Source organism: Balaenoptera borealis, assembly GCF_965194805.1.
Source record: "Balaenoptera borealis genome assembly, chromosome: 1".
NCBI classification, from domain to species: Eukaryota; Metazoa; Chordata; class Mammalia; order Artiodactyla; family Balaenopteridae; genus Balaenoptera; species Balaenoptera borealis.
The window spans coordinates 116415888-116430031 of NC_138860.1; the positions used below are offsets into that span (position 1 = coordinate 116415888).

General features: G+C 34.0%; 1 protein-coding gene across 3 annotated transcripts in view; it reads right to left on the reverse strand.

Annotated features, from left to right (window-relative positions):
• Positions 1 to 14144, reverse strand: part of PKN2 (protein kinase N2) — a 127262-nt gene that overhangs the window by 73067 nt on the left and 40051 nt on the right. The window lies entirely within an intron of this gene.

Below are 14144 nucleotides of genomic sequence, written 5' to 3' on the forward strand. Positions count from 1 at the left end.
AGACCAAAAATTCAAGTCCATTGCTTTTCATAAAGCATACCATGGTGCTTCTATTTTGAAACAAAAACAAAAACTTCAAATAGAACACTCTAATTATTCTCAGTAATCCATTATTGTTGAAACACATCTAATAATTCTACCACGTATCTAAATTTCTTCATATTGAAGTTATTTTGTGTTTTATCCACACCAGGTCTCTAGATTAAAAAAAAAAAAGCTAGACTAGGGTAATAGACCTGGTTTAGTTATAAGTAGCTTGGTAATCACCAGAAAACTGCTTAAACTGCAAGTCATTTAACCTTTGTGCTTCAGGGTTCCCTTCTCTCCCTAATAAAAGATGGTGTGACTAACCAATTTTAATAAATATGTTTCATATTTGGTTTTATACTTCTTTAAAAAAAAAGTCACTAGTTCAAAAACATTTAAACATAACTTGTTAATTAACTTATCAAAATACAGATGCTATGTTAGATACTGATATAAAATAATATTATTTTATCATTTACATACTACTTTACAAGGTCTAAGTCCTGATCTAAGGGCTTTATTGACTCATTAATCCTCGTAACAGCCCTGAAACAAGTATTACACCTATATTACTGAAAAGAAAACTAGAGCACAGGGAAGTTAAGAAACTTGCCCAAAGTCATACAGGTAGTAAGTCAGTTCTGTTCCAAAGTCTAGCTTAATAATTGCTGTGCTATGCTGCCTCTTTGCCATTTAAAAGCCTTGTAAACAGCTATACTAAATGCTGTATGTGTGTATACTTACATATATAACAGTATAATTATACACACACACAAATATGTGTATGTATGCATATTAATCCTTAAAATAACATTTTGAGACAGATATTATCCACACTTTATATATCAGGAAATAGGTAAAGTTACAGTTATTAACTAGGATTCAAATTCAAGAAAGGTTTCTATTGCTACTGAATTCCCAAATTACAAATGAGCTGCTCCAAAAGTTGATTTTTATAAGTTGACATATGCTTAAAGAAAACTACTATAAAAGGTAGATAAGCTTTCAGATCAGGCACACAAAAGAACTACTTAACATATTGCTATGGTTGGAATGTTTGTGTACCCCCAAAATTCATACATTGAAGCTCTTACATGAGGGTACTTGGAGGTGAGGCCTTTGGGAGGTAATTAGGTCATAAAGGCAGTCTCCCTGTTATGCAAGGATATGGTGAGAAGACACTGTCTACACACCAGGAAGAGGGCCATCACCATAACTCTGACCATGTTGGCACCTTAATCTCAGAGTTCTCAGCCTCCAGAACTATGAGAAATAAATTCTTGTTGTTTAAGCCATCTAGTCTATGGTATTTTGTTAAAGCAGCCTAAACAAGACATAAATAAATACACACACACACACACACACACACACACTCTCTCTCTCTCTCTCTCTCTCTCTCTCTCTCTCTCTCTCTCTATAGTGGCTGTGCCTAGGTCTGAATCTCAGTTTTGGCACTGAGATTTAGTACAAACCATGTGATATGGGATAAATTACTTAACAGCTCTGTGCCTCATTTTCCTCATCTGTTAAATAGTGAAAATAACATCTACCTCACAGGATTATTGTGACTAAATAAGTTATGTGTAAAGAGGTTAGAAAAGGCCATGGTGCATAGTAAATATCCAGTAAACAGTAACTAGTACTAGTCAGTGTACAAGTGTTAAGTATATCTCTGTTGAGTCCATAAATGAAGTGCACATTTATAGCAGTGACTGAGAAGTGCATTCAGATCTGTGAACAGTTAGGTTTTCTCCCCCACGTCCTGTTGTTTTTTTTTTTAAACATAAATGATACAAGACTCTTGGAAGAAACTGAAATTATACAAAATTTGGTACATAAAGTTAATTTATAGTAAGCACATTTTTAAAAAGAACTGGAATGCATTCAGAGTAGAAGGACCTCAGCTGAGAAAAGTATGGAAATTTGTTGTCTGTAAAATACTTGATGGTCTTTAGCCTAGGGTAAGAGAAATGATTCTTGCCTAAACATTTAAACAATTGTCTATGAAAGAAGCTGTCCTCTTACTATCTCCTCACAGGGCAGAGAATTAGAACCAAAGGGTAAATGTAGTGAGTGCAAAAATTTTATCCCAGGATAAAGAGAAATTCCTTATAAAATTAAATGGTTTGCCTTAAAAAATGTAATAAAATCCCTTGTCTCTGGAAGCATTTATATAGAAGCTAGATTACAAACCATTAAAGATACTATATAAGAAATTCTTGCACATTAAAGAAGGTTGTCCAAGACACTGAAATACCCATTGATTCTATCGTTCTGTGAATTCGTAATAATATTATAATATCTAACACTGTTTTCATGGAAAAGTATACCTTCAGTTTTAATAACAACTTTAAGAACATAAGAAATGACACAACGGTTAAGAGTCTGGGCTCTTGAGGTCAGAATGTCTGGGTTAAAATCCTGTGACTGTTACGTATTGGTGTGATCTTGATCAGATACTTACTTAATATGTGTTACAGTTATCTAACCACAAATTTGGGGTTACTGTGAAGATAAATCCTGTACAGTGCTTAGGCTAAAGTGTAGGGCTCAATAAAATTACATGTCAGGACTCAGTTAAGCAGCTATTTCTGCCATCTAATCTTCAAAGGAACTAACAATGGTTTGTAATATAACCTTATATTAGAAATAAAAAAGCAAACTCAGAGAGGTTAAGTAATTTGCAATGGTCACAAAAGCATATGCCAAGCCAGAAATTTAACTTTAGAAATGTCTTGTTTTATAAAGACCACTTTTTATTCATTTAGAAATTAGAGAAACACTTCGCTGTCTTTCTTAGATTTCACCTATTTTCCCTTTCAACCTGCTATTTTTCTTCCTTCCAGTTTTTTCTTTTAAAATTTTTAAAAATTTTAATACAATTTTTAAAGGTTACTTTCCATTTACAGTTATTACAAAATATTGGCTATTACTGGTGTTGTACAATACATCCTTGAGTCTTACACCAACAGTTTGTACCTTCCACTCTCCCACACCTATACTGTCTCTCCCACCTTCCCTCTCCTCACTGGTAACCACTAGTTTATTCTCTATATCAGTCAGTCTGCTTCTTTTATGTTATATTCACTTGTCATATTTTTTAGATTTCACATATGAGCAATATCATACAGTATTTATCTTTCTGTCTGACTTACTTCACTTAGCATAATGCCCTCCAAATCCATCCATGTTGCTGCAAATGGCAAAATTTTGTTGGCCATTTTTATGGCTAAGTAGTATTCCATTGTATGTATATATACCACAGCTTCTTTATCCATTTATCTGTGGATAGACACTTAGGTTGTTTCCATACTTTGGCTATTGTAAACAATGCTGCTATGAACATTGGGGTGCATCCATCTTTTTGAATTGGTGTTTTTGTTTTTTTCAGATATATATATATCTGATATATCAGATATATATATACCCAGGAGTGGAATTACTGGGTCATATGTATTTCTATTTTTAGTTTTTTGAGGAACCTCCATACTGTTTGCACCAATTTACATTCCCACCAACAGTGTATAAGGATTGCCTTTTCTCTACCTCCTTACCAACATTTGTTTCTGTAGACTTTTTGATGATAGTCATTCTGACAGGTGTGAGGTGATATCTCTTTGTGGTTTTGGTTTGCATTTCCCTGATGATTAGCAATGTTAAGCATCTTTTCATACACCTGTTGCCCATCTGTATTTTCTCTTTGGTAAAAGGTCTATTCAGTTCTTCTGCCCATTATTTATTTATTTATTTATTTTTAATGTTGAGTTGCATGAGCTGTTTACATATGTTGGGTGTTAATCCTTCATTGGGTCATATCATTTGCAAATATTTTCTCCCATTCAGTAGGTTGTCTTTTCGTTTTGTCAATGGTTTCTTTTGCTGCGCAAAAGCTTTTTAGTTAGGTTCCATTTGTTTCCATATAAATTCTAAAATTATTTGTTCTAGTTCTGTGAAAAATGCTATTGGTATTTTGATAGGGATTGTACTGAATCTGTAGATTGCCCTGGCTACCATGGTCATTTTAACAATATTGATTCTTCCAATCCAAGAACACAGTGTATCTTTCTATCTGTTGTGTCATCTTCAATTTCATTCAACAGAGTCTTTAGTTTTTGGAGTACAGTTCTTTTCCCTCCTTCGTTAGGTTTATTTGTAGGTATTTAGTTCTTTTTGATGCAATGGTAAACAGATTGTTTCCTTAATTCTCTTCCTGATAGTTCATTGTGAATGTATAGAAATGCAACAGATCTCTCTGTATGTTAATTTTGTATCCTGCAACTTTACCGAATTCATTGATGAGCTCTAATAGTTTTCTGGTGGCATCTTTAGGATTTTCTATGTATAGCACCATGTCAGTTGCAAACAGTGACAGTTTTACTTCTTCCTTTCCAATTTGGATTCCTTTTTCTTTTTTTTCTCTGATTGCTATGGCTAGAACTTCCTAAACTATGTTGAATAAAAGTGGTAAGAATGGGCATTCCTGCCTTGTTCCTGATCTTGAAGGAAATGCTTTCAGCTTTTCACTGTTGAGTATGATGTTAGCTGTGGGACTGTCATATATGGCCTTTCTTATGTTTAAGTATGTTCCCTCTATCCTCATTTTCTGGAGAGTTTTTTTTATCATAAATGGATGTTGAATTTTATCAAAAGCTTTTTCTGCATCTATTGAGATGATCATATGGTCTTTATTCTTCAATTTGTTAATACTGTGTATCACACTGATTGATCTGTGGATATTGAAAAATCCTTGCATCCCTGGGATAAATCCCACTTGATCATGATTCTTTTAATGTACTGTTAGATTTGGTTTGCTAGTATTTTGTTGAGAATTTTGGCATCTATGTTCATCAGTGATATTGGCCTGTAATTTTCTTTTTTCGTGATATCTTTGCCTTTGGAGAACATCCTAGGAAATTATAATTCCACAAAAATAACTCAAGAGATAACAATTACCTATAAAAATCAAGGTGCTACAAGGCACCTCAAATAAATTATAGAGTCAGAAGATATTTGCTATCTTTAAGTACCTGAAACAGTGGGTTGACTAACTTAATACTCCATGTGCAATCTCCTTCTCTCTTGCTTAAATTAAGAGCAGGTTAAGGGGAAAAAGAAAACAAAACAAAAAAACAAGATTTCTCAGACTTATCTGCATTTGGGGGACAGGGAGAAGGCAGTGAATGCATGGTGCATGTGACACAATCCCAGGACAGATATAAGTAGACATTTGTACCTTTGTGCTTCTGAGAATGTTTTTGCTTTTCTGAACAAAAGAGACTTATTAGGCTCTCATCATCCTTATGAAGTAAAGCTTGGATTTTAATAAGAGCCCAAGAAAAGGCCCAAGGACTCTTACAAAGTAGGCAGTCAGATCAGGAAAAACATGATTAAAGACAGGAACCTCAAAAATTGTCATCCATAACAGGTGAATTATTTGTTGACTTGCTTTTGGCTTGGGGTGACTGGCGGGGAGGGGATATGGATATTCTTTAAAAAAAAAATTCTTACTGCTCTCATACAGGTTTGAGGCAGGAAATCATACTATCTATGTGCCCCCCCAAAAATTAATCATAAATTTTATATTAATTGGCCTCAGGTTGATAATGCTTTCAGGTATCTTACAGAAACAAATGCAAATCCTCTCTGAAAGAAGGCACTTTAAATCCAGACCTAAAATAATTCCCACAGATAAAGTTCCAATGAAAATGTGCCCACAACTAGAAATCACAAGGTTCCGGCAGAAAAAAAAAATTCATCGTGAGTTAGAAAAAAACTACAGGAGTAACATAGTAAAGATTTCATTTGTTGTCATTACCTCACACAAAATGTGAAAAAGTATATTTTATAGGTAAAATTAAATAGAAAGGTATCAAAAGAATGACTAAAACAAGAGACTATCAAAAATTACCAAGATTAACAAAACAGAACTTATAGTAGTAAGTATATATATATATATATATATATATATATATAAATAAATACATATACAAACAAAACAGAAATTAGAAATACAATATACGTGGTCAAGAGCAAACTGGACACATGGAAAGAATTAGAGAAATGGAGATAGACTTGAAGAAATTATCATGCATCTAACTGGAGTTCCAAAATGAAAGAGAAGAGGGAATACAAGACATGCAACATTCAACGAGATAGGCACTAAGCACTTCCCACAATCAATGAAATACACAGATCCAGGAAGCCCAACATATCCCAAGCAGATCAAATGAAAAGAAATCTGTATCATTCAGCAGAACACTGCAGAATAAGAGTTTCTTAAAAACAGCTAGGGAGAAAAGGCAGAATATCTGCATAGTTTAACCACTAGATCAGTAACTGCCCCCTCAAAAACAACAGGGGAATCCAGAAGACATAAAATAATAGTTTCCAGGTACTGAGAGAAAATAAATGTCAACCTAGAATGATATACCCAGGGAAATATCTTTCTAAAGTCTATACCTTTAGGAAGAAAAAGAAACAAGATGAACGAAGGCCTGAGAAGCATGAAGAAATGTTGAACAAAGAAAATGATAAACACGTGGGTAATTATAAACCAACGATGACTATATAAAACAATAATAATTAATGTAACTTGTGGAACTGAAGATAAAATGATAGAACTAGAATATGAACAATGACAGCACTTAGGTCAATTGGAGTTACGTAGATTGAAATTAAAGTATTCTAAGTTTGTTATATGGTATGTAAAGAAGGTATACCATTCAGTCTAGTTGACAAACAGAAACCACACTAGATATTTTGAACAAAGGGAATTTAACACAGGGAATTGGTTACATCATACATATTCAGGTATTGTGCAAAGGACTTGAGAAAAAAATTCCTTTTCTCAAAGGGCTTAGAGTCAGGTACAACCTCTATGTACCTATATAAATGGGTATGTGTGTCTATTCATGCAACAGTGTATGTGTGTATATATGAACATTTTCAAATATACTGAAAAGATGAAAGAATGGTATAGTGAGCACCCATAAACCCACCACCTAGATTTGCCAATCTACACACACACACACACACACACACGTGTGTAGAAAGATAAAAAAAGAGAGCAAACATAAATGGTACGAAGAAAGATGGGAAAATTAGATTTGGGAGGAACAATTTCAATCAGAAATTGAAGTTATTAGCAGAGGCCAGATTATATGAAGGGCATCTCTGTAATGCTATAAATTTGTACTGTATTCTGTAGGGAATGGAGAGCCACTGAAAGGTTTAAAGCAAGAAAGTAACAGGATCAATTCTGAATACTAAGTAAAAAATAGTGGTAGCAGTGTTTAGGTTGGATTAGAGAAATACTTAACATGCAGGCTTTAGCAGTAAGGATGGATAAGAGATACAGATTTGAGACCTATGTCAGAGGTAGAATCTATAGGGCTTGGTGACTTGACTTACACTGGAGAGTGAAAGTAAAAAGAAAGACAGACATCTACAGTAAAAGTCAGATTTTAGTTACAGATTATGGGGGTCATGCATTAACAGGACAGAAAACAAAAGGGAAAGATTTAGAGGCAGTGTTCCAGGAAGGAAGAGTTCAACTTTAAACATGGTAAGAGGCAAAGTCAACAGGATAATAATACCTATATTCAGGCAATATCCATAAGGTTATAAGGCTATAAATTATGAGATGAAGCCCAGAAAATCCATTTTGGTTTGAAATACCACTTTGAAAGTCAGCAGAAAATACAACGTGGTTAAAATCTCCTTAGGGATAAGATTTTCCAAGGCCAGAATGATGAGTAAAAACTGAATTTGTTAGTAGTTTTCCCAACAATGTGTAGAGCAACAGATATGCTGTTTCTGGTACTTTTTGTATTTTCTCTAAATCCACAACTGAGCAGTTGGCTTCCAAAATGAGTTAAGAGTTCTAGAAAACAGAAGCAGTCCTGATCCTTAGAAGGCTCCTAAATAAGGTTTAGCCTTAAACTGGTTACTTCATTCTCGTGGAGGTTAGTAATGTAACTGACCTTGAATCTTTACTTCCTAGCTCCAGGAAAGCTTCCTCAGATTTTACTTACATCCAGAGGTTTCATGTTCAGAATTAGAAAAGCTTAAATGCCTCATACTTGACCTTTCCTCAAGCTATTAAAACGCTTGTTCACAAAACACCATAGAAAGAGCATATAGAGTCTCTATTCTCTTTGTTTTATGAACGAGAAAAACAAGGCCTGGAGGGGTTGCAAGTGGTACACAAATACATAACTATATAATGATCCAGCTGGGATGAGACCTTGGATTATAGAAACTTTGTTCTTTAGTTTATACCTAGCTGATTCCCAAAGCTCAATATTCATAAAGTGGTACTTGTACAGCCAGGATGTCTGTTTATGGAACGAGGCTATTTATTTCATTCACAAAAAAATAAGAGGAAATATAACTGAAGTAAATCTAGCCAAATCTAAATTAATAAAGGTAGTAGTATGCTGAAGCACTATCTTACTATTTGACTATCTCCACAAACGTCCATCTATAAGTCTCGTAGTTACTGTTCACTGGTCAACATTTTGGTTTTCACTTAGTACTTATGAATAAATATTTTAAAAATAAGCTGCTCCAGATTCTTGACATGTGTTACAATTATATTAACTGTTTATATTTCCCCCCAAAGCCATCTTTCTTGTTTAAACAGATACGCTTACCTTATATAGTCATCTGGAAACTGCTCAGATTACAATAAATGCTCACTAATTATTAATGGATTCTTCATCAGTTATTTTGTGTACTCAGGATGACCTATGTCAGATGTCACCAACTGAATTTTGCTGAAATATTTTATAACTAACACAACCTTTGGTTAAGCTTTCTTAGTATTTTACAAAAATAGCATGGATAAGATTATGGGTTGTGGTGTTTTTTATTTAAGGTAAAATAAGCAACCTAGGCATTAAAATTTCAGAACTGCCTATATATGTTACATTATATCTTTAAAAAATTTTTTTTTCATTGAAGTATAGTTGATTTACAATGTTGTGCCTAAAACTGGCTTTTTATATAATGAACATTTTTTTCTTTTTTCTTTTCTTTTTTATTGGAGTATAACTGCTTTACAATGTTGTGTTAGTTTCTGCTGTACAATGAAGTGAATCAGCTATATGTATATCTATATTCCCTCCCTCTTGGACCTCCCTCCCACTGCTCCCTCTCCCCCATCCCACCCATCTAGGTTATCACAGAGCACCAAGCTGAGCGCCCTGTGCTATACAGCAGGTTTCCACTACCTAACTATTTTACACATGGTAGTGTACATATGTCAATCCTAATCTCCCAATTTGTCCCACCCTCCCCTTCCCCTACCCCCAGTGTCCACATGTCTGTTCTCTACATCTACGTCTCTATTCCTGCCCTGCAAATAGGTTCATCTGAACCATTTTGCTAGATTCCACAAATATGCATTAATATATGATATTTGTTTTTCTCTTTCTGGCTTACTTCACTCTGTATGACAGACTCTAGGTCCATCCACATCTCTACAAATGACCCAGTTTTGTTCCTTTTTATGGCTGAGTAATATTCCACTGTATATATGTACCACATCTTCTTTATCCATTCATCTGTCGGTGGACATTTAGGTTGCTTCCCTGTCCTGGCTATTATAAATAGTGCTGCAATGAACATTGGGGAACATGTGTCCTTTTGAATTATGGTTTTCTTGGGGTATATGCCCAGTAGTGGGATTGCTGGGTCATATGGTAGTTCTATTTTTAGTTTTTTAAGGAACCTCCATACTGTTCTCCGTAGTGGCTGTTATCAACTTACATTCCCACCAACAGTGCAAAAGTGTTCCCTTTCCTCCACACCCTCTCCAGCATTTATTGTTTGTAGCTTTTTTGACGATGGCCATTCTGACCGGTGTGAGGTGATACCTTGTTGTAGTTTTGATTTGCATCGCTCTAATAATTAGTGATGTTACGCATCTTTTCATGCGCCTCTTGGCCATCTGTATGTCTTTTTTGGTGAAATATCTGTTTAGGTCTTCTGCCCATTTTTTAATTGGGTTGTTTGTTTTTTTGATATTGAGCTCCATGAGCTGCTTGTATATTTGGGAGATTAATCCTTTGTCAGTTGCTTCATTTGCACATATTTTCTCCCATTCTGAGGGTTGTCTTTTTGTTTTGTTTATGGTTTCCTTTGCTATGCAAAAGCTTTCAAGTTTAATTAGGTCCCATTTGTTTATTTTTGCTTTTAGTTTCATTACTCTAGGAGGTGGGTCAAAAAAGATCTTGCTGTGGTTTATGTCAAAGAGTGTTTTACTCTAAGAGTTTTACAGTGTCTGTTCTTACATTTAGGTCTTTAATCCATTTTGAGTTTATTTTTGTGTATGGTGTTAGGGAGTGTTCTAATTTCATTCTTTACATGTAGCTGTCCAGTTTTCCCAGCACCACTTACTGAAGAGGCTGTCTTTTCTCCATTGCATGTTCTTGCCTCCTTTGTCATAAATTAGGTGACCATATGTGCGTGGGTTAATCTACAGAGTCAATGCAATCCCTATCAAACCACCAACGGCATTCTTCACAGAATTAGAACAAAAAATTTTACAATTTGTATGGAAACACAAAAGACCGCGAATAGCCAAAGCAATCTTGAGAAAGAAAAACAGAGTTGGAGGAATCAGGTTCCCCAACTTCAAACTATACTACAAAGCTACAGTAATCAAGACAGTATGGTACTGGCACAAAAACAGAAATACAGATCAATGTTACATTACATCTTAATGTTTAAAAACTGCATATTGCATATCTCTGGTAGGAAAGACTTCTTCATTCTGTACACAACTCTGTACCTAGGGCATGCACAGTTCTTTCATAAATTCTCCTTAAGATGGTGCTACTTTATTTTTCTTCTTTCCTCCTCCTAATTACAATAATATATATCATCAACCACTACACACCTGTTAGACTGGTTAAAAAATACATTAACAATACCAAGTGCTGGAGGAGATGTGGAACAATTGGAACTCTTATATATTGCTGGTGAGAATGAAAAATAATATAGCCACTCTGGAAAACATTTTGGCAGTTTCTTATAATGTTAAACATATTCTAACATACGACTTAGGAATCACACTTCCAAGTGTTTACCAAGGTGAACTGAAAACATGTTCACACAAAAACCTGTTAATGGGTAGTTACAGCAGCTTTACTGATAACTGCCAAAAACTGGAAAACAACCCTAATGTTCTTGGTGAAGGAATGGATAAGTAAATTGTGGTATATCTATACAGTGGACTACCACTCAGCAATAAAAAAGAATAAACTATTGATAAATGCAACAACCTGGATGAATCTCAAAAAGCAATATGCTGAGTGAAAGAAGTCAGTCTCAAAAGGTTATAAACTTTATGGTTCCATTTACATGTTATTCTTGAAAAGCAAACTATAAGTGACAGAGAACAGACCAGTGGTTGCCAGGGGATATGGAATAGGAAGAGGGTGTGACTACAAAGGGATAGTACTGTTCCTTTTCCTGATTGTGGTGGTGTTTAGATGAACCTATATGTATATTAAAATTCATGGAATGATGTACCCAAAAAGAATCAGTTTTACTGTGTATTAACTTGAAAAAAAATATATCAAAGAATTCAAGTATTATGTGTATATGAATCATTTAATTTCATGATTTTAAAGATGAGAAAACAAACCCAGGGGCATTAAAAGTGCCTTGTTAATTAACAATCACAGTTACCTACCTAACAGCAATCCTTTACTTAAGAGTATACAACTTAATACAAAATATGCTTACCTCAAAATGAGAAATTCAATCAGAAATAAGGAGTATGTAGAAACTGCATAATAAACCAGGCCACACAGATTTTAATAAATATAAAATTCAACTATAATTTCTATGCTACATTTAGGTGGATAGGCCAATAATAAAAAGAAATTTAAATTCTCACTTCTACTCATTCAAGAAAGACTTCATAAACTACATTTTAGTCATTAAGAAGACTCCCTCAATATAGATATATCTCTGGGATTTAGAAGAATTTCCAAGGTTAACTCCAAAAAAATTCCAGGGAATTCCCTGGTGGTCCATTAGTTAGGACTGTGCGCTTCTACTGCAGGAGGCACGGGTTCGATCCCTGGTCAGGAAACTAAGATTCCACATGCTGTGTGGTGCAGCCAAAACAAACAAACAAACAAAAACAAAACAAAAAAACCACACACAAAATTCCAACACTATTAGTTCTATACTAAATCAATATTTTCTTTCTGAACACTCTATATATTTAAGAAAATATTCACTACCTCAAAAGGTAAAAATCAATCTAAGCTTGGTGGGGTCTGAGAAAATGGAAATGGGAAGAGGTACAAGAGAAGGAAGTAAGATAAAAACAGAGGGAATTACACTATACAAATTATTAGTTATACCTAATAAAATATGAGAAATATTCTTGTCCTCTTCTTTAGGGATGATATAGGAGTCCAAAGATTCAGAAAATTAGTTCTTTCTTAAATATTTCCTTTCAGAGTTTCAGGTATCAACTAAGGCTTAGACTACTAATCCACTTTACAGAGCTCCAATAACTTTTTTCACAAGGTGCATTCAGCCTCATTTTATAATATGTTTATAATTTCCATGTGGGAATAATAATAATACTCCATGAGACTATTCTTGAAGTATATGGAAGGTGAACAGGAAGCTTAGAGTATCATGAGCATGAAGAGAACATCAAACAGTCCCAAATGATCTGATCTTGACATTATAATAAGCAACATTTCAGAGAGTTTTACAGCTAAAAGTCTGAAAGTTCATCTGATAAAAGTCCTTATTTTACAAATTAGAACCTAATGGTTAACAGCTAATTATTGCAGAAGTGAGTTAAGAACAGGCCTCCTAACTGCTTACATGGTAATCATATATACAATGCAAATTTAAATTCTGTCCCTCTTTCCTTGAATCATTCATTCTGCTTACATACCCCCAAGACAACAGGAATTAGCCGAATACTTCTGCACATACTTATTAATCTACATACTTTAGAGAACTGAAAGCAAAATGCTAGGCCCTTGACCTTTTATGTCAGATCTAATCAAATTAAATGATTTTGCCTACTTTAGTACACAATGTAAAACATAAAATTTTATGGCAATGTGACCTAAAATTAACGTTGAACTACCTTTAACCCTCTGTGTTGTTGTTTCATTTTAATGCAGTCAAATAAGTAGTATGAGAAAAAAAAAAAACCCAAAAAACAACTTATTACTAAGATGTGTGAATATGCCATTTGCAAAGAGAACTGTTTTTTTAATATATTCAAATTTTAACCAACTTGTCAAGTTCATTCCAAACAAACTGAAGTATTAAGAAGTCACAGTAGAAAGTTATATTTCATGTAACATTCGCCCTGCAGTTATCTGATAAGTCAATAACAGCAAAGAAAGTTTCTGGAATTATTTCTCCTAAAACTTTTATTTAAGGCTTTATTTCCCAAGTATTAAATATTTAAAGTACCATGATAAATTACGCTTTGGTATTAATTACAAAAACTAATACAAGGTTTTTATTTGCTGGGATTTTTTTTTTTTGAGATATAATACTCTCAACTAAATACCTACTCTCAACTAAATACCTACTATACTCCAGGCTTTATGATAAACCTTGAAAATAAATGAATGAAAACATGGTCCTGTCCTCAAGGATCATACAGTTTAGTAAGTGATATAAAAATGTACAGAAATAAATTGTAATACAACAATGAGTGGACAAAGTAGAATAGAGAAGATAATCAGAGAAAGTCAAGGAAGGTTTCACAGAGATATCCAAATTGGCTTTTGAGGTAGAAAAGGAATTTGACAGCAGGACTAAAAGGTCATTTCTTTATAGGAAACTCTAGGAAAGACAAATCTAATCTAAAGTGATAGAAGGCAGACCAGTGGTTACCTAAAGCCAGGCATGGGGATTGGAGATTGATTGGAAGTATGTATACAAGAGAACTGAAGTGATGGTCAGGATCCCTAGTTGTAGTGATGATTACCTGGGTATATACATTTGTTAAAACTCATCAAATCATATACTTAAAATATGTGCATTTTATCATATGTAATTTATATACTTCAGTAAAGTTAATTTTTTACAAGGGGCTGGGGAAACCAAATGGGCTA